We start from the raw sequence: 22,000 nt of genomic DNA, 5'->3' as shown, positions 1-22,000 counted from the left end.
TTTTAAATGGGTGACTCCTTACCCTCTTATCCCCTCAATACAGCATAAGACTTGATGATAATGTATTACTTTTAAATGATATATTGATTTAATTTTTCTCACAATTGGAAGAATCGTGAATTGCAGTTGTCCCAGAACATAATATTTGGTGTAAGGTTTTTGGATGTCATTTAATAGTTTCCACAATTCCAATTAACTGATTGATTTTTGTTCCTTTTGCTATTTGTACCTTATTGATACAACTTTGGGAGAGGAGGTGAGCGGAGAGCAGCCTGGGAAGGTGAGTGGTATAAAACCTCACCAGGTGTGCTTGGGGCCTTCAGTTTGGGAGTGGAGCTGAGCAGGACGGAGCGGAGAGCAGCCTGGGAAGCAGGATGATTTTGTTTCTGAACCTGAGTGGGAAACTGAAAGGTGACATTACAGGAGGCCTCTGATTCAATTGGCTAAGAAGGGTTTACTAAATTTGAATCTGTGCTAAATTGAATCTTGTTAATTTATTGGTTACAACTTGCATAAGCAGAGATAGTAAAACAGTTAAAAATAAAAAATAATTCAAAACTAATTAAACACAATAAGGATGGATGGTCAGGTGATGTGTTGTTTCTACATGATATGGGAACTGGTGGACCCCATTGTGGTTCGCAGTGACCATGTCTATAGTAAATGTTGGTTACTGGAGGAACTCCAGCTCAAAATCTATGAGCTGGAGTCTGAGCTTCAAACATTGTGAAACATCAGGGACGGGGAGAGTTACCTAGATGCTGTGTTCAGGGGACAGTCATGCCTATTAGACTAACTGACCCTAATTTGGTCTGAGGAGAAAGTGAGGTCTGCAGATGCTGGAGATCAGAGCTGGAAATGTGTTGCTGGAAAAGCGCAGCAGGTCAGGCAGCATCCTGGGAACAGGAGAATCGACGTTTCGGGCATTCCTGAAGAAGGGCTTATGCCCGAAACGTCGATTCTCCTGTTCCCTGGATGCTGCCTGACCTGCTGCGCTTTTCCAGCAACACATTTCCAGCTCTAATTTGGTCCGAGGTCAGGGACAGGAAGGTGTAGCTGTGAGTGAGGCAGGTAGAGGGATCCAGGAGGTAGAGTTACAGGAGTCTCAGCCTCTGTCCTTGTCCAACAGGTTCAAGAGTTTTGCTCCCTCTGTGGACAGGAATGGGGACTGCAGGGAGAATGAGCCAACTGACCACAGCACCGTTGTGCAGTGGGGGGAGAGAAGAGAAACTTTGTTGTAATTGGGGATAGTCTAGTTAGAGGTATAGACACTGATCCTTGTGAGCAGGACCGAGAGTCCTGAAGGTTGTGTTGCCTGCCCAGTGTTCAGGTTCGGGGTATCAGCTGGGCAGCAGAGGAGCTTGGAGTGGGAGGGTAAAGATCCAGTGATTATGGTTCATGTAGGTACCAACGACATCAATAAAACTAGGGCAGAAAGTTCTGCTAAAGGAGTATGAACAGCTACGTGCTAAATTAAAAAGCAAAACCAAAAAAGGTAATAATCTCTGGATTACTACCTGAGCCTTGAAAAGCAGAAAAATGCCTGACTCAAAGACTAGTGTGGTAGAAATGGATTTGAATTCATGGGACATTGGCACCAGTACTGGGGACGAAGCGACCTGTTCCGATCGGATGGTCTTCATCTGAACCGCGCTGGGATCAGAATCCTCGTGATTCGCACAACCAGGGCTGAGGACAGGGCTTTAAACTAAATGGGGGAGGGTGGGGGAGGGCTCAGTTATAGGGGAAATGACAAAACCTGAACTAAAGGAGGAGGTACGAGTGTAGAACTCTGGAGAGGTTATTAAAATCTCCAGCACAGACACAAATAGGACAAAGTATCTGTAAAGGATTAGCAATCAAACTTCAAGCCCACTGGACAAATGAATGACAATGAGAAGAGGGACGGTTAATACACGACTGAAGGTGTTATATCGGAATGCACGCAGTATAAGGCAGAAGGTAAATGAGCTTGCGGTGCAGGTCGTAATTGGCAGGTATGATGTGGTGGGCATCACAGAGACATGGCTGCAAGGGGATCAGGATTGGGAGCTTAAAATTCAAGGATATACATCCTGTCGAAAATATAGGCAGGTGGGCAGAGGGGGTGGGGTTGCCTTATTATTAAGAAATAAAATTAAATCAATAGTAAGAAACAAAATAGGATCAGATGGTATAAAATCTGCGTGGATAGAATTGAGGAACTGCACAGGTCAAAAATCTTTCAACGTAAGATAGTCCCGCCATTCCGGGAATTGACCTCGTGAACATACGCTGCACTCCCTCAATAGCCAGACTGTCTTTCCTCAAATTTGGAGACCAAAACTGCACACAATATTCCAGGTGTGGTCTCACCAGGGCCCTGTACAGCTGCAGAAGAACCTCTTTGCTTCTATACTCAATTCCTCTTGTTATGAAGGCCAGCATGCTATTAGCTTTCTTCACTACCTGCTGTACCTGCATGCTTACCTTCATTGACTGGTGTGCAAGAACACCCAGATCTCTCTGTACTGCCCCTTTACCTAAATTGATTCCATTTAGGTAGTAATCTGCCTTCCTGTTCTTGCCACCAAAGTGGATAACCACACATTTATCCACATTAAACTGCATCCGCCATGCATCTGTCCACTCACCAACCTGTCCGGGTCACCCTGTAATCTCCTAACATCCTCCTCACATTTCACCCTGCCACACAGCTTTCTGTCATCGGCAAAATTGCTAATATTACTTTTAATACCTTCATCTATATCATTAATGTATATTGTGAAAAGCTGTGGTCCCAGTACAGATCCCTGCGGTACCCTGCCATTCCGAAAGGGAGCCGTTTATCACTACTCTTTGTTTCCTGTCAGCCAACCAATTTTCAATCCATGTCAGTATTTTGCCCCCAATACCATGCGCCCTAATTTTGCTCACTAACCTCCTATGTGGGACTTTATCAAAGGCTTTCTGAAAGTCCAGGTACACTACATCCACTGGATCTCCCTTGGTCCATCTTCAGAGTTACATCCTCAAAAAATTCCAGAAGATTAGTCAAGCATGATTTCCCCTTCATAAATCCATGCTGACGCTGACCTATCCTGTTACTGCTATCCAGATGTGTCGTAATTTCGTCCTTTATAATTGACTCCAGCATCTTTCCCACCACTGAGGTCAGACTAACTGGTCTATAATTTCCTGCTTTCTCTCTCTCTCCTTTCTTAAAAAGTGGGACAACATTAGCCACCCTCCAATCCGCAGGAACTGATCCCGAATCTATCGAGCTCGGGAAAATAATCACCAACGCATCCACGATTTCTCGAGCCACCTCCTTCAGTACCCTGGGATGTAGACCATCAGGCCCCGGGGACTTATCAACCTTCAGACCTAACAGTCTCTTCAACACCAATTCCTGGCAAATATAAATTCCCTTCAGTTCAGGTCCTTCAGCCACTATTACCTCAGGGAGATTGGTTGTGTCTTCCCCAGTGAACACAGATCTGAAGTTGAAACTTTATTGCTGGAACAGCACAGCAGGTCAGGCAGCATCCAGGGAACAGGAGATTCGACGTTTCGGGCACAGGCCCTTCTTCAGGAATGAGCAGAGAGTGTTCAGCAGGAGAAGATAAAAGGTAGGGAGGAGGGACTTGGAGGAGGGGCGTTGAAAATGTGATAGGTGGAAAGAGGTCAAGGTGAGGGTGATAGGTCGGAGTAGGATGGAGGCGGAGAGGTCAAGAAGAAGACTGCAGGTCAGGAAGGCGGTGCCGGGCTGGAGGGATTCGGCTGAGACAAGGTGGGGGGAGGGGGGATGAAGAAACTGGTGAAGTCCAAGTTCATCCCCTGTGGTTGGAGGGTTCCCAGTCGGAAGATAAGACGCTCCTCCTCCGACCGTCGCGTTGTTGTGGTTTGGCGGTGGATGAGTCCAATGACCTGCATATCCTCGGTGGAGTGGGAGGGGGAGTTGAAATGCTGTGCTACAGGGTGGTTGGGTTGGTTCGTCCGGGTGGCCCAGAGGTGCTCTCTGAATCGCTCCGCAAGTAGGCGGCCTGTCTCCCCAATATAGAGGAGGCCACACTGGCTGCAGCGGATGCAGTAGATGATGTGGGTGGAGGTGCAGGTGAATCTGTGGCGGATATGGAAGTTTCCTTTGGGGCCTTGGAGAGAAGTGAGGGGGGAGGTGTGGGCGCAAGTGTTGCACCTCCTGCGGTTGCAAGGGAAGGTGCCGGGAGTGGAGGTTGGGTCGGTGGGGGGTGTGGACTTCACCAGTTTCTTCATCCCCCCTCCCCCCCTCCCCCCATCCTACTCCAACCTATCACCCTCACCTTGACCTCTTTCCACCTATCACATTTCCAACGCCCCTCCTCCAAGTCCCTCCTCCCTACCTTTTATCTTCTCCTGCTGAACACTCTCTGCTCATTCCTGAAGAAGGGCCTGTGCCCGAAACGTCGAATCTCCTGTTCCCTGGATGCTGCCTGACCTGCTGTGCTGTTCCAGCAATAAAGTTTCAACTTTGATCTCCAGCATCTGCAGACCTCACTTTCTCCTCACAGATCTGAAGTACCAATGCAACTCTTCTGCCATTTCTTTGTTCCCTGTAATATATTCCCCTGTTTCTGTCTTCAAGGGCCCAATGTTAGTCTTAACCATTTTTTTCCCTTTCACATACCTAAAAAAGCTTTTATTATCCTCCTTTATATTTTTGGCCAGTTTACCTTACTCAGTAGACACACAGGAGTCTACTGAGTAAGATAAGGGCCTATGGTGTGAGAGCAAGGTGCAGCATGGATAGAAACTTGGCTGTCTGGCAGAAAGCAGAGAATGGGGATAAAAGGATCCTTCTCAGGTGGCAGCCAGTGATAAGTGGTGATCCACAAGGGTCAGTGTTGGGACCACAACCTTTCACTTTAGACACTAATGATCTAGATGAAGGAACTGAGGGCATTATGGCTAAGTTTGCATATGATACAAAGATAGGTAAAGGAATAGGTAACATTGAGGAGGTGGGGTGACTGCAGCAGGATTTGGACAGGTTAGGAAGTGGGCAAAGAAGTGACAGGTGAAGTATCACATGGGAAAGTGTGAGGTCATACACTTTGGGGGGAAGAATTCAGGCATGGACTATTTTCTAAATGGGGAGAAAATTCAGAAATCTAAAATGCAAAGAGATTTGGGAGTTCTAGTCCAGGATTCTCTCAAGGTAAACTTGCAGGTTAAGTCAGAGGTTAAAAAAGCAAATGCAATGATGGCATTTATTTTGAGAGGTCTTGAATATAAAAGCAGGGATGTACTTCTGAGGCTCTGTAAGGCTCTGGTCAGACCACATTTGGAGTATTGTGCGCAGTTTTGGGTCCTATATCTCAGGAAGGATGTACTGGCCCTGGGGCGTGTGCAGAGGAGGTTTACAAGAATGGTCCCAGGAATGAACAGCTTAACATATGAGGAACATTAGAGGACTCTGGATGTATACTCGATGGAGTTTAGAAGCTTGAGGGGTGATCTAATTGAAACTTAAAGAATACTGAACAGCCTGGATAGAGTGGATGTTGGGAAGATGTTTCCATTGGTAGGAGAGACTAGGAGCTGAGGGCACAGCCTTAGAGTAAAGGGAAGACCTTTTAGAACGGAGATAAGGAGAAACTTCTTCAGCTAGAGAGTGGGGGATCTATGGAATTCACTGCCACAGAAGGATGTAGAGGCTGGATCATTGAGTACATTTAAGACTGAGATAGAGAGGTTCGTGATTATCAGGAGGATCAAGGGTTACAGAGAGAAAGCGGGAGAATGGGGTTGAGAAACTTATCAGCCATGATTGAAAGGCAGAGCAGACTTGATGGGCTGAATGGCCTAATTTCTGCTCCTGTGTCTTAAGGTCTTATGATGATTGAAAAAACAAATGTATTCCTAAATTACTGTCAAATGTAGTGCCACATGTGGCATGACTTGATGCTTTAATTCCTTCTTCCTAAGTTTTGGAAATTATTTCCTAGAATTGTCCATCTAAGATATGGCATTCCCCAAAAGGGGAAACTCCAGGAATGATCCGTTTGAACCGACTGGATACCTTGTTGTGACTCTTGTGCCTTGCCCCTCAGCCAGAGATACAATGCTCACTGTATTCTATTGCCATGTGACCATTACCACAGAACTGCAGCAATGAAACCGGTCAGCAGCTCCCCACCCCCTCAGTCAGTCATGGAGGATAAGTCAAGGCAGCTTCCAATACCAGTCCAGGGGCTAGGATATAGTCAGTCTGGGGGCTGAGACACGGTCAGTCTGGGGCTGGGACATGGTCAGTCAGGGGTATGGGCACAGTCAGTCTGGGGGCTGGGACACAGTCAGTCTGGGGTAAGGACAAGGTCAGCAGGTCAGGCAGCATCCAGGGAACAGGAGAATCGACGTTTCGGGCATAAGCCCTTCTTCAGGCTTATGCCCGAAATGTCGATTCTCCTGTTCCTTGGATGCTGCCTGACCTGCTGCGCTTTTCCAGCAACACATTTTCAGCTCTGATCTCCAGCATCTGCAGACCTCACTTTCTCCCCTAAGGACAAGGTCGGTCTGGGGGCTGGGACACAGTCAGTCTGGGGGCTGGGACACGGTCAGTCTGGGGGCTGGGACACGGTCAGTCTGGGGGCTGGGACACGGTCAGTCTGGGGGCTGGGACACGGTCAGTCTGGGGGCTGGGATATGGTAAGTCTGGGGCTGGGATACGGTCAGTCTGGGTATTGGCCACAGTCAGTCTGGTGTACGGACATGGTCAGTCTGGGGGCTGGGATACGGTCAGTTTGGGGCTGGGATATGGTAAGTCTGGGGTGTGGACACGGTCAGCCTGAGGTATGGGACACGGTCAGTCTGGGGGCTGGGACACGGTCAGTCTGGGGCTGGGATACGATCAGTCTGCAGTATGCACACGGTCAGTCTGGGGTATGGGACACGGTCAGTCTGATGCTGGGACACAGTCAGTCTGGGGTATGGACACGATCAGTCTGGGGTATGGACACGGTCAGTCTGGGGTATGGACACGGTCAGTCTGGGGTATGGGACATGGTCAGTCTAGGGTTTGGGACACGATCAGTCTGGGGTATGGACACGATCAGTCTGGTGGCTGGGACACGGTCAGTCTGGGGCTGGGATACGATCAGTCTGCGGTATGCACACGGTCAGTCTGGGGTATGGACACGATCAGTCTGGGGTATGGACACGATCAGTCTGGGGTATGGACACGGTCAGTCTGGGGTATGGGACATGGTCAGTCTAGGGTTTGGGACACGATCAGTCTGGGGTATGGACACGATCAGTCTGGTGGCTGGGATACGATCAGTCTGCAGTATGCACACGGTCAGTCTGGGGTATGGGACACGGTCAGTCTGATGCTGGGACACAGTCAGTCTGGGGTATGGACACGATCAGTCTGGGGTATGGACACGGTCAGTCTGGGGTATGGACACGGTCAGTCTGGGGTATGGACACGGTCAGTCTGGGGTATGGACACGGTCAGTCTGGGGTATGGGACATGGTCAGTCTAGGGTTTGGGACACGATCAGTCTGGGGTATGGACACGATCAGTCTGGTGGCTGGGACACGGTCAGTCTGGGGCTGGGACACGGTCAGTCTGGGGTATGGCCACAGTCAGTCTGATGCTGGGACATGGTCAGTCTAGGGAATGGACATGGTCAGTCTGGGGTTTGGGACACTGTCAGTCTGGGGTATGGACATGGTCAGTCTGGTGTATGGACACGGCCAGTCTGGGGTAAGGACAAGGTCAGTCTGGGGCTGGGATACGGTCAGTCTGGGGCTGGGATACGTTCAGTCTGGGGTATGGACACGTTCAGTCTGTGGCTGCAATGCGGTCAGTCTGGGGGCTGGGACATGGTCAGTCTGGGGGCTGGGACACGGTAAGTCTGGGGGTTGGGATACGGTCAATCTGGGGTATGGACATGGTCAGCTTGGGGTATGGACACGGTCAGTCTGGTGCTGGGACATGGTCAGTCTGGGGTATGGAAATGGTCAGACTGGGGTATGGACACGGTCAGTTTGGGGTATGGGACACGGCCAATCTGGGATATGGACACAATCAGTCTGGTGCTGGGACATGGTCAGTCTGGAGATTGGATACGGTCAGTCTGGGGGCTGGGACAGGGTCAGTCTGGGGGCTGGGACAGGGTCAGTCTGGGAGCTGGGACACGGTCAGTCTGGGAGCTGGGACACGGTCAGTCTGAGGTATGGATACGGTCAGAATGGGACTGGGACACGGTCAGTCTGTGGCTCCAATGCGGTCAGTCTGGGGGCTGGGACATGGTCCGTCTGGTGCTTGGACACGGTCAGTCTGGGTTATGGATATGGTCAGAATGGGGCTGGGACACGGTCAGTCTGTGGCTCCAATGCGGTCAGCCTGGGGTATGGGACACGGTCAGTCTGGGTTATGGATATGGTCAGAATGGGGCTGGGACACGGTCAGTCTGTGGCTCCAATGCGGTCAGTCTGGGGTATGGGACACGGTCAGTCTGTGGCTCCAATGCGGTCAGACTGGGGTATGGACACGGTCAGTTTGGGGTATGGGACATGGTCAGTCTGCAGTATGGATACGGTCAGAATGGGGCTGGGACACGGTCAGTCTGTGGCTCCAATGCGGTCAGTCTGGGGGCTGGGACATGGTCCGTCTGGAGGCTGGGACACGGTCAGTCTGGTGCTTGGACATGGTCAGTCTGGGTTATGGACACGGTCAGTCTAGGGCTGGGACACGGTTAGTCTGTGGCTCCAATGCGGCCAGTCTGTGGACGGTTACACGGTCAGTCTGGGGTATGGACACTGTCAGTCTCGGGGTTGGGACACGATCAGTCTAGAGTATGGGACACGGTCAGTCTGGAGTATGGGACACGGTCAGTCAGGGGATCGGATACGGTTAGTCTGGGGACTGGGACGTGGTCAGTCTGGGGGCTGGGACACGGTCAGCCTGGGGATTGGGATACGGTCAGTCTGGGGTATGGACATGGTCAGCTTGGGGTATGGACACGGTCAGTCTGGTGCTGGGACACGGTCAGTCTGGGGTATGGAAATGGTCAGACTGGGGTATGGGACACGGTCAGTTTGGGGTATGGGACACGGCCAATCTGGGATATGGACACAATCAGTCTGGTGCTGGGGCATGGTCAGTCTGGGGCTGGGACACGGTCAGTCTGGGGCTGGGACACGGTCAGTCTGGGGGTTGGGATACAGTCAGTCTAGGGGCTGGGACACGGTCAGTCTAGGGGCTGGGACACGGTCAGTCTGTGGCTCCAATGCGGTCAGCCTGTGGTATGGGACACGGTCAGTCTGGGTTATGGATATGGTCAGAATCGGGCTGGGACACGGTCAGTCTGTGGCTCCAATGCGGTCAGTCTGGGGTATGGGACACGGTCAGTCTGTGGCTCCAATGCGGTCAGACTGGGGTATGGACACGGTCAGTTTGGGGTATGGGACATGGTCAGTCTGCGGTATGGATACGGTCAGAATGGGGCTGGGACACGGTCAGTCTGTGGCCCCAATGCGGTCAGTCGGGGGGCTGGGACATGGTCCGTCTGGAGGCTGGGACACGGTCAGTCTGGTGCTTGGACGTGGTCAGTCTGCGTTATGGACACGGTCAGTCTGGGGCTGGGACACGGTTAGTCTGTGGCTCCAATGCGGCCAGTCTGTGGACGGTTACACAGTCATTCTGGGGTATGGACACTGTCAGTCTCGGGGTTGGGACACGGTCAGTCTAGAGTATGGGACACGGTCGGTCTGGATTATGGGACACGGTCAGTCTGGGGATCGGATACGGTTAGTCTGGGGACTGGGACATGGTCAGTCTGGGGGCTGGGACATGGTCAGCCTGGGGATTGGGATACGGTCAGTCTGGGGTATGGACATGGTCAGCTTGGGGTATGGACACGGTAAGTCTGGTGCTGGGACACGGTCAGTCTGGGGTATGGAAATGGTCAGACTGGGGTATGGGACACGGTCAGTTTGGGGTATGGGACACGGCCAATCTGGGATATGGACACAATCAGTCTGGTGCTGGGGCATGGTCAGTCTGGGGCTGGGATACGGTCAGTCTAGGGTATGGGACACGGTCAGTCTGGGGGCTGGGACACGGTCAGTCTGGGGGCTGGGACATGGTCAGTCTGGGGGCTGGGACACGGTCAGCCTGTGGTATGGACATGGTCAGACTGGGGTATGGGCACGGTCAGTCTGGGGGCTGGGTCATGGTCAGTCTGGGGGCTGGGACACGGTCAGTCTGGGGTATGGGACACGGTCAGTCTGGGGTATGGACATGGTCAGCTTGGGGTATGGACACGGTCAGCTTGGGGTATGGACACGGTCAGTCTGGTGCTGGAACATGGTCAGTCTGGGGTATGGAAATGGTCAGTCTGGGGGCTGGAACACGGTCAGTATGGGGGCTGGGATACCGTCAGTCTGGGGTATGGACACTGTCCGTCTGGGGACTGGGACACGGTCAGACTATGGTATGGACATGGTCAGACTGGGGTATGGACATGGTCAGACTGGGGTATGGACATGGTCAGTCTGGGGGTTGAGACACGGTCAGTCTGGGGGCTGGGACACAGTCAGTCTGGGGGCTGGGACACAGTCAGTCTGGGGGCTGGGACACCGTCAGTCTGGGGGCTGGGACACCGTCAGTCTGGGGGCTGGGACACCGTCAGTCTGGGGGCTGGGACACCGTCAGTCTGGGGGCTGGGACACCGTCAGTCTGGGGGCTGGGACACCGTCAGTCTGGGGGCTGGGACACCGTCAGTCTGGGGTACGGACACTGTCAGTCTGGGGACTGGGACATGGTCAGTCTGAGGGTTGGGACGCAGTCAGTCTAGGACTGGGATACGGTCAGTCTGGGGCATGGGCATGGTCAGTCTGGGGTATGGGATACGGTCAGTCTGGGGGTTGGGATATGGTTAGTCTGGGGCTGGGATACGGTGAGTCTAGTGTATGGACATGGTCAGTCTGGGATATGGACACGGTCAGTCTGTGGGCTGGGACACAGTCAATCTGGAGGCTGGGACATGGTCAGTTTGGAGGTTAGGACACGGTCAGTCTGGGGGCTGGGACATGGTCAGTCTGGAGGCTGGGACACAGTCGGTCTGGTGTATGGACATGGTCAGTCTGGGGTATGGGACATGGTCAGTCTGAGGCTGGGACACGGTCAGTCTGGGACTAGGACATGGTCAGTCTGGGGTAAGGACACGGTCAGTTTGGGGCTGGGGCACAGTCAGTCTGAGGGCTGGGGCACGGTCAGTCTGGGGGCTGGGGCAGGGTCAGTCTGGGGCTGGGACACAGTCAGTCTGGGGCTGGGACACAGTCAGTCTGGGGGCTGGGACACAGTCAGTCTGGGGGCTGGGACACAGTCAGTCTGGGGGCTGGGACACAGTCAGTCTGGGGGCTGGGACACAGTCAGTCTGGGGGCTGGGACACAGTCAGTCTGGGGGCTGGATCTTGGTTGGTAAAGTACTGTGGGTGGTCCGAGTCAGGACGCTGTTCACATGATGAGTGAGGAGCCAAATGTCAGGCAGGTCATCTTGTGTCTTGACTCGCTCCCCCTCCTGGGGGCTGTTTTCTTCAGAGACTGTGAGAGAGGCAGGTAATGAGTGGGCTGAAAGTAGGTGGCACAGCTGTTACTATTGGTACAGGTGAGGGAGAGGTCCTGAGTGAGTAAGTGGACCACACAGACAGCATGGAGGGATAGTGGTGTTCGGGTTTGGGGTGGGTGAGGGCGACTGGGAAAGATGTTGCCGGCAACAGCAGTAGAGCATATGCCGTGTTTGAAGTTGGGTAGAATGGTAGTTATGAAGAGAATGTAAGGTATCATGAAAATGTAGTAATATTTACGTAGATGGACTGAAGATCATTGACCTTACTCCTCGAGTGATGGACATTCCTCCTAAAGACTGGGATTGGATTGACTACATTAGATTTACATTAGATTCCCTACAGTGTGGAAACATGCCCATTGGCCCAACCAGTCCACACCGACCCTCTGAAGAATAACCCACCCAGACACATTTCCCTCTTACTAATGCACCTAACACTACAGGCAATTTAGCATGGCCAATTCACCTGACTCGCACATCTTTGTGACTGTGGGAGGTAACCGGAGCACCTGGAGGAAACCCACGCAGACACAGGGAGAATGTGCAAATTCCACACGGACAGTCGCCCGAGGCTGGAATTGAACCTGTGACTCTGGTGCTGTGAGGCAGCAGTGCTAACCACTGAGCCATTGTGGCACCCAGGATGGCAACCTTGGTCCAGGTGGGCATGGTCTGAAGTTGTGATCTTGTTTTGGGAAAAGAGAATGCCATCCATCCATTAGAATCTCCAGGTCCCTGACCACAAGGCAAAGACCATATTTCCCCTGATCTGCCATGTTCTGGGTAAATGCCAGGAACCATGCTGGGCTTCCTGACTGACAGTGCTTGTCTAGATGCATGATGGGTGAATTCCAGGAAATCTCAGCAGTGGAGAGAGTATTTCCAGGAATGACAGGTGGTACAATGGCTCGAGAATCCTACAGGAGTGGTGCCATAGGGGCAAGGTCAATCGTTGGTGAGATGAGTTTGTAACATACTTCAAGAGGTCTCACCCGGCCTCAGAGAGTCATAGAGATCTCCAGGGAGAACTCAATAAAACTGATACTTAGCGAACAAAGCTGTAAGATACAGTCCTAGGTATCTCTGTCCCAAGAACCTCACAATGATGATGAAGATAATACAAAATAAGAAACCTTGGCTTCAAATATAAATCCTTTTGGAGGATTGTGTCTACCTTCTGCAGAAATAACTCCCTTCTAAGTTGCAGACTCAGAGACACACTAGACTGGTAAATCAGAGGTGAAAGTAAGGAGATGCTAGAGATTCCTGATGAAGGGCTTCTGCTTTCCTGCTCCTCAGATGCTGCATGACCTGCTGTACTTTTCCAGCATCACTCTAATCTTGACTGGTAACTCAGAGGCCAAGGCTAATGCTTGTGGAATATGGGTTCAAATCTCACTATGGCAGCTGCTGAATTTTAAACTCAATTGATAAATCTGAAATTAAACCTGGTCTCATAAACAATACCTGTGATGATTATTAATATCTTCAGGGAGGGAATCTGTCATCCTTACCTGGTCTCTGGTCTACATGTGACTCCAGACCCACAGCAATGTGGTGACTCTTTGGGCAATTTGGAATGGGCAATAATTGCTGGTCCAGCAAGTGGTGCCAATATCCCATGAATGACTAAAACATTTGTCACAATAGTAAGCAGATTGGTAGTGCACTTGGAGTAAACTTATTCACAAACAGAGGAAGAAGAATTCTCAATTGCAAAAGGGTATTTTAGATTTTTGTCTATTTATAATGATGCGAGTTTGAAATCATAACCGATCACAGATCATGAGTGAGCTTGTTAATCCACATCTACACAAACTGAGTGTTAGAAACTCACATTACAGGAATACAAGCTCCATGTTAAGTATCAGCTCAACCCACAGATTATCTTTCATGACATCTGTTGCCAACACTCACTTCTTGTTGTGAGGAAAAAAATTGGCTAAAAACATCTTAACTGCACCAATCAAAATCCAGTGCTTAAAATCATTAAAACTAACTGTCGAAGTGGCAATAAAACAAGATGAGACATTACAACTATATATGATAGCTTTGAAATCACAGAACTGGAAAGACTTGGTTGAAACAGGAGCTAAAAAAGAAATTGCTCTTGCACGAGATCTTTACAACGTTTGAAATGAATTTACTGCCATATCCACGTTTGATTGTGAATTAGGCAGCATCGTCAGTTCCACAATCAGTCCAGCACATGGAGATCTCTTTGGGATTGTCAAACTGAACAACTGATTCCCAAGAATTGACCTCAGCAAAAACAAAATCAATTGGTGTGTCAAGCAGAGGAACTCTCAGAATTGTTATGGAGCAGGAGAAACCCTGTGCTATGAGGCAGCAGTGCTAACCACTGAGCCACTGTGCCATTCCACTCCATTCTCCCACCCAGCTTTGTGCAGTCTCCAAACTTGGAAACACTACATTTGGTTCAAACATCTAAATCAATGATAAATATTGCTGAAAAATGTGTTGCTGGAAAAGCGCAGCAGGTCAGGCAACATCCAAGGAGCAGGAGAGTCGACGTTTCGGGCATAAGCCCTTCTTCAGGAATGAGGAGGGTGTGCCAAGCAGACTAAGATAAAAGGTAGGGAGGAAGGACTTGGGGGAGGGGCTTTAGGAATTCGATAGGTGGAAGGAGGTTAAGGTGAGGGTGATAGGCCAGAGAGGGGGTGGGGACTGAGAGATTGGGAAGAAGATTGCAGCTCCTGCTCCTTGGATGCTGCCTGACCTGCTGCGCTTTTCCAGCAACACATTTTTCAGCTCTGATCTCCAGCATCTGCAGTCCTCACTTTCTCCCAGTGTTAAATATTGTCAATAGTTGGATCATCTTTGCAGTGCCCCACTAGCTACTGCTTGCCATTTGGAAAAGGACCCGTTTATCCCTACCCTTTGCTTCCTGTCTGCTCATCAGTTCCCCATCCATGAAAGCACACGACTCCTAATCCCATGCTTAGTTTGACGTCTTAGTCTCAGCAAGTTAACAACACCTGTAATGTCTTTAATGTAACATAATTCCAGAATCTTTTTCTTAGGACTATGATAAAACAGTACGACACAGAGCCACAGATAAACAAAATTGTGAGATCAGATCGGACAAAACCTTGGTCAAAGAAGTCTGTTTTATGTCTTAAAGGAAGAGAGTGCGAAAGACAGGGGCAGAGGTAGAGAAAGGGGCAGCATTAGATTTAGGGAGTACCATGGTTTACTAACGGGGTTTCAAGTGTTTGTGTACCGAATTGGTCACAGACAAAGAACTGGCCACATGTCACCCTACATTGCAGGCAAAAGGATCCTCTCACTAGAAGGAGAAAGTGAGGTCTGCAGATGCTGGAGATCAGAGCTGAAAATGTGTTGCTGGAAAAGCGCAGCAGGTCAGGCAGCATCCAAGGAGCAGGAGAATCGACATTTCGGGCATAAGCCCTTCTTCAGGAATCTGTGTCGATTGTTATGGAGCAGGAGAACCCCATTAGAAATGGAAAGGTCTAGGAAGGGGAGGGAGGAGTCTGAGACGGTCCAGGTGAATTTGAGGTCGGGGTGGAAGGTGTTGGTAAAGTGGATGAACTGTTCAACCTCCTCGTGGGAGCACGAGGCAGCGCCGATACAGTCATCGATGTAGCGGAGGAAAAGGTGGGGGGTGGTGCCAGTGCAGCTGTGGAAGATGGACTGTTCCACATATCCTACGAAGAGGCAGGCATTGATGGGGCCCATGCGGGTGCCCATGGCTACTCCTTTGGTTTGGAGGAAGTGGGAGGATTGGAAAGAGAAGTTGTTCAGGGTGTGGACCAGTTCAGTCAGTTGAAGGAGGGTGTCAGTAGAAGGGTACTGGTCGGTACGGCGGGAAAGGAAAAAGCGAAGGGCTTTAAGTCCTTCGTGATGGGGGATGGAGATGTACAGGGACTGGATGTCCATGGTGAAGATAAGGCGTTGGAGACCGGGGAAGCGAAAATCATGGAGGAGGTGGAGGGCGTGGGTGGTGTCCCGAACGTAGGTGGGGAGTTCTTGGACTAAGGGGGACAGGACCGTGTCGAGGTATGCAGAGATGAGTTTGGTGGGGCAGGAGCAGGCGGAGACGATGGGTCGGCCGGGGCAGTCAGGTTTGTGGATTTTGGGCAGGAGAAACCAATCAACAAATCAAGGAAAAAGGGCAAAAGAAGTGAGTTTAGTGCTGCCAGAAACAAATGTTAAAGGATTCCAACAAACAGCAACGTGAAGAATCCCAAAATCAACTGTTCAAATGTCACTATTTCACTATTTACTCTTCACAAACCACCCTAATAGCTGATCTGTACCTCTTTTATCTTTTTAGGATTTGTTTTGTAGTATGTGCATGTGTGTGTGTACAATGTTATTTCATTATATGCTTTGTAGCTAAAAATCACTTTTTTCAGTGACTCTAGAAAGCTGGTTGAACTGGTTTCTTTTTAAAACATATTTGTTCTGAGATAAAGACAAATACAATGGAGGAATCTTTGCCAAGTTAATCATGTTACAACCAACCAAGGGACAGGTGTATAAGGAAGGGGAGACAATTCATCCCTCCTCACCTAGACCTTAACAATTCGGGTGTCCTTGTGGAAGTGTAAGAAGTTGGAAACGTTACCTGTTGTCTGGTTGTAACAGACTTTGGGAAGGAGTGAGGTGATGGGGGTATTTGAAAACAAGGGTGAAAACTTCAAAATTACAACCAGAAGCCAATGTAGCAGAGCACAGAGGTGAAAGGGCTTGCTGTCAATTCAGGATGACCTCACGTTTACGGAGGGTAAAATGTGAGAGATTTTTGGAGTGTTTTGGAATAATCTAGTTGAGACTTTGTGCAGCTATGAATAAGAGTTTAAGCAGCAGGTGATGATGTGGGCTGCAGTTGGGGTGGTGGAAAGAAACAGTTGTGATGTCTTGAATATGAAACACTGGGCTAATATTTAACAAGAGAAAATTTGTGCTCAGCCAGTAGTAGATGCTGGATAATCAGTCTGATATTTTAGCAACAGTGGAGGGACAGGGAGAGGTGCTACCGAGCAGAGCTGGTTATCATCAGGAACAAGTGAAGATTCTCACTGTGCTTTTCAGATAATACCAACGAGGGTAGAACAGTGGGGCCAAGGATCACCTTTTAGGGGACACCAGCAGAAACAGTGCAGGGGCTGGAAGAAAAACCATCACAAATCATTCTCTGGCCATGATCAGATGGAACTGCCCCAGTCCCAGACACAGCGACAGTGGAGAGATATTGGAAGACGATTGTGTGCTCACCATGTCAAAGACTGCAAGAAGATTGAGAAGGACGAAGAGGGAATGGGTTACCACCATCAAACTATCCATCATCATCATCTGGAATGTTGAGCAGAGGCACCTCGACACTCTGACAGGTGCTGAAGTTTGGATTGAAAGGGTTTAACAAACTCCAGGAAAGATGAGAACGGATTTGGGAGGAACTGCACTTTCAGAGATAAAAGGCAAAATATTGTGGATGCTGGGAATCTGAAATAAACAGAAAATCCTGGAAATACACAGCAGAAAAACATCTAGAACTGAACCATTAGTTCTCTTTCTCTCCACAATTGCTGTCAGACCCATCATGAATGTCCAGCGTTGTCCGTATTGATAACAGGTTTAAAGACATTGGAGGGCTGGACATAGGGCTGTACAAAGAAGGGAGAGAGGTCGTCATAATATATTGCTAGACCCCGAGACCCTCCATCCTGCCAGTCCCTGTGACTTGGGGATTTTTGATACTGTATTTAAATACATAGGGAACCACAGCCCAATGCATATACATACTGCAGACAATCAGGGTCTGAAGATTCAGGCATTTGGATTTTGTCTTAACACATATTCGGGAATAAAGAACTAAATTTGAAGAAAGCTTCATTAGGAGAAGCATAGAACATATTCTGATGAAGGATCGTTAGATCCAAAACTTTAACTCTTTCTCTCCACAGATGCTGAGTTTCTCCAGCAATTTCTGTTCTTGTTTCAGATTTCCAGCATCCGCAGTTCTTTGGGTTTTTTTTGGACAAGATGTTCTGTCGTCTTTGGAAGGAATGCTGCATGTTTGTCAGAGGGCCATGCGCTCCATGCCTTCACCAGGCTGTTCTAATGCACTGTGTGACCAGAGCTGTTTCTGTCATTAATTTCTCTTCAACTTACTTAGTTTAGCAGCATCCAGTTCTCCCTGCGCTATGTTGTCCCAGGGACCAGCACCCCCCCACCCCAGACATCTTGCTAAATCAGCTAAGTGATTACTATTCATAGAGAATCGACGTTTCAGGCATAAGCCCTTCTTCAGGAATGATTCCTGAAGAAGGGCTTATGCCCGAAACGTCGATTCTCCTGTTCCCTGGATGCTGCCTGACCTGCTGCGCTTTTCCAGCAACACATTTTCAGCTCTGATCTCCAGCATCTGCAGACCTCACTTTCTCCTCAAAGATTACTATTCATACACAATCAGGTCCAGTCTATTTGACTTGTGAGGCATCAGAGCTAAGCCCAAGCTGTCCTCCCCTTCTATGCACGGATTACTTTCCAACTGGGATAGCAATCCGAGAGGAATTCTGATCCATTTGCCCCTCAGCGAAACACTCACTGAGGTCAGTCATTTCCTCTTTGCAGTCACTGTTTTATATAGAACCCCTTCAGTGTGGAAACAGGCCATTCAGCCCAACAAATCCACTCCAACCCTCCAACTCCCTACCCTGTAACCCTGCATTTCCCATGACTAATCCACTTAACCCATGCATCCCTGAACACTGCGGGCAATTTAGCATGGCCAATTCACCTAACCTGCACATCTTTGGACTGTGGGAGGTACCGGAGCACCCAGAGGAAACCTACACAGACACAGGGAGAATGTGCAAATCCCCACACAGACAGTCACTTGAGGCTGGATTCCTAACTAATGGAAGCTTATTCAGCACTAATTAAGATTCAAACCTTGTGCCTTCTTAATTTATATAGCTCAGAAGGTAAGTACACACGGCTACTGTCGATTTCCTCACCATTTCGTTAATCCCACCTTAGTCACATTAGTAGAAGCAGAAGAGTTTCTTTTCATGGAAGGCAGTTCAGGTCATGCCTACAAGGTTTAGACTTTGATGAAGCTGTCTTAAAATCAATAAATCCACATGTACTAATGTGTTATATTGCGTAAGATGAGAGTTAATTGCACGTTATCCAGTGACATCTGTCACTGAAATAAAAGTAAATGATCATTTTATTCAGATCCTATTCTAATCCAGGCTCTTTTCACAAATCGTAGCCTGACCAAATCTCTGACAAACACATTCTGTGCAGTGAGTTATTGTTACAGTGCTATCTCTGTCACTCTTTTATATAGTATCCAATGGATAACAACATGAGGGAACTGCACCCGCTGTAGCTCCATGAATGGGAAAGGAACATTGAAAGGTTAGTGCTTCTGTGAAACAGTCAAAGCACTGTACAAATAGATAGAAACCACAATTTAACATGACAATGTAAATATAAAGAAAAATGTAGTGACTAGTTCATTATCTTCACTGCCGAAGATTTTAATAATATGCTGCCTCAAGTTCTTCATAGATCGGAACAGCAGAATAGAAAAGCACATTCCATAATCTAAACCAAACTGAATATTGATTTTGAAGAATGATAAAAGATTCAAATGCTTTGAGAATGCTATACAAATTATACATTCCTTAACTCGTCCTAAACCTTTGTTTCAATGCTTTTCCCTCATTCTCCACTGCTGCGGTAGAGAGAGCATTCACTGCTTATCATGCTGGCACTGAACCTCTCTGAGATCAAAGAAATCAGAGATCAGACCAGCAGAAGTTTCTGAAACAGGGGCTGGTCGGGTAATGAAAATGTTGTTAAAGGTGTAAGGATTGGAAATGAACTGATTGGAGATGCTGCATTCCTGAGAAGATTTAAACACTAAAATAGATAGAGTCCAGCGTTATAGAATGATTTTTGTGAAACACTTTTAGGATCCTGATCATACCCCTTTATAACAACAATGTTTTATTATCCAGGCTTTCTGATATTATAGACAGCAATTAAAGGAGTCTTGTGTTCCTGCCTTTACATCCAGATAGAATAACAGAGCAACAGCAAGCCAGTATTTGCTTATAATTCCTGATTCTTAACCCCAGAAGCACACTCGATATTCCTGGCCGATCATGTTTTATTTTCAGGGAAAAATAATTGAATGAAACATGTTCAATGTCTCAATTTGCCTATTTGCACAACATGTCAAGTAATCACTGAAAGTAACTCGCATCTACCAGGACCAAATTACCTTGATTTATTAATTAATCACTCAAATAAACCAGAAGCGAAGTGCCCATTTTAATAAGCAATTTCAGTTGCCCTGCCCCCTTAGGGGTACAGGTTTCAGCGTGTTATAATACAGCAACGGAAGCAGACATTGCAAAAATGATATAAATTTATCCATTAGTACAGGCAACTGCTAACAAAGAATGTCTTTAGCAATATGAGATGTCAGTTATTAAACAAGGATGAGCTCGAAATCGAGGGTAACTCTTTAACCTCGTAATGTTAATATCGCCCAGAGATATTACTGGACAAAGCGACAGAGTTCAGAAGGTAACCCGCTCTAGTCGCTTGATGTCCCGTTGATTTGGCTTCACGTTGCGCGGAATTGAAATGTAAGGATCGTTCAAATATCAGAAAATTTTAACCACGAGATTCTACAAAGACATTTGCAGCGTTTGCTGAAGACGTCAAAGGAGTATTGCATTGCTAATGCTAGAGAATCCATCTCCAAATGTCTCTAAGTCTAATAAAGACAGCATCTTTAACAGGGGATTGTCAAGTCTTCTGCATAGGTTTGAAATTGAGTGTATTGTTCAGCTTCAGCACTTGTCATTATTAACATTCAGATTGTTCAGGACAAATGCAAACTCTGTTACATATTAAAGTTGTAAGGTCTTACCGATTATTCATTCTGCTGGTTGTGCTGGGAGCCCGGTGTTCCTGCGGTTACTCTGTAGCTCCTTACTGGGAATGGCTGAGCGCACAGTTCGATCCCCGGTTCGCCAAAGCCAACTCGGAGCGAGTTTCTGATCTCGGTGCGGACCCTCCGCCTTGGGACATCACACAAGAACATCAATTCAACTCAGCCCCGTCTCTCCGTTCACTCGCAACAGTAACTTACCGGGGGACAGAGGGGAGGGGGCAGAGGAGAAAGGAGGGGGCAGATGGGAAAGGAGGGGAGGAGGGGAGGGAGATGGGAACGGGAGGGGAGGGGGAACGGGAGGGGAGGGGAGGGGAGGGGAGGGGGAACAGGATGGAGGAGAGGGGAAAGGAGGGGAGAAGGAAAAAGAGGGGAGGGAGAGGAGAAAGGAGGAGATGGGGCCAGTCCCGGGGATGAGAGGGGGGTGTACCAGTGAGCATCCCCCGGGGTGGGGAATGGGGTGGGGGAGTGAGGGGTGTGGGATGTGGGGAATGGGGAGTGAGGGTGTGGGGGGTGTGGGGAGTGAGGGGGTGGGGGAAATGGGGTGTGGGGGGTGAGGGGTGTGGGGGATGTGGGGGATGTGGGGAGTGAGGGGGTGGGGGATGTGGGGAGTGGGGAGTGTGGGGAATGGGGAGTGAGGGGGTGGGGGAATGTGGGGAATGGGGAGTGAGGGGGTGGGGGAATGGGGAGTGAGGGGGTGGGGGTGTGGGGAATGGGGAGTGAGGGTGTGGGGGAATGGGGAGTGAGGGGGTGGGGGTGTGGGGAATGGGGAGTGAGGGTGTGGGGGAATGTGGGGAATGGGGAGTGAGGGGGTGGGGAATGGGGAGTGAGGGTGTGGGGGTGTGGGGAATGGGGAGTGAGGGCGTGGGGAATGGGGAGTGAGGGGGTGGGTGTGGGGAATGGGGAGTGAGGGCGTGGGGGTGTGGGGAATGGGGAGTGGGGGTGTGACTGACCTGCTCGGACCGGGAGCGGGTCCTGGCTGTGCTGGAGCTGAGTGGCGGCTGGAGCGGTTCACCCGGAGCTTTATGGATTTGGGGAATGGCCATTGGAGCTGGGGATGCTGCCGTCTCCTGGATACCGGCATCAATCTGCAGCTGGTTACCTGGGAAACCACGATCTGATTGGCCAGGGCTGAGTGTTAAAGTGTCTTTCCCGCCTCTCTCTCTCTCTCTCTCTCACACACACAGACAGAGATAGGGAGGTGTCTCCGTCAGTCTCTGTGTCTGTGTCAGGGTCCGGCCCGGGACACCGCTCACACTGAGTCAGGCACAGTATTTGCCCCGCCCGGTACAGGGTCCCCACAGAGACACAGTGAGAGTGTGTGAGACAGTTTCTGTGAGTGTGTGTATGAGTGTGAGAGTGTGCATGCTGGGTTTGTGTGCAGGGGACATACCGAGACATGCTCCCACACACTCTCATTCACACTGTCTCCGGGACA

The 22,000-nt window shown here is 49.4% G+C and overlaps 1 protein-coding gene across 1 annotated transcript in view; it reads right to left on the bottom strand.

Moving 5' to 3' along the window:
• grm3 (glutamate receptor, metabotropic 3) overlaps positions 1 to 21,638 on the bottom strand; it is a 252,265-nt gene extending 230,627 nt beyond the window's left edge. The window contains exons 1-2 of the mRNA XM_087999321.1: positions 21,516 to 21,638; positions 20,542 to 20,692 (exon numbers count right to left, since the gene is read on the bottom strand). The gene's annotated coding sequence lies outside the window, so the exon portion shown is untranslated. The remainder of the gene's footprint in view (positions 1 to 20,541; positions 20,693 to 21,515) is intronic.
• Positions 21,639 to 22,000: the final 362 nt, after the last annotated feature.

The sequence above is a fragment of the Chiloscyllium plagiosum genome, unplaced genomic scaffold, assembly GCF_037043375.1.
Source record: "Chiloscyllium plagiosum isolate Xiang-an unplaced genomic scaffold, Cpla_swu_hap1 HiC_scaffold_23, whole genome shotgun sequence".
In the NCBI taxonomy this organism is placed as follows: Eukaryota; Metazoa; Chordata; class Chondrichthyes; order Orectolobiformes; family Hemiscylliidae; genus Chiloscyllium; species Chiloscyllium plagiosum.
Note: the sequence above shows the minus strand (reverse complement) of the source record. Positions and strands in the feature narration are given on the sequence as shown.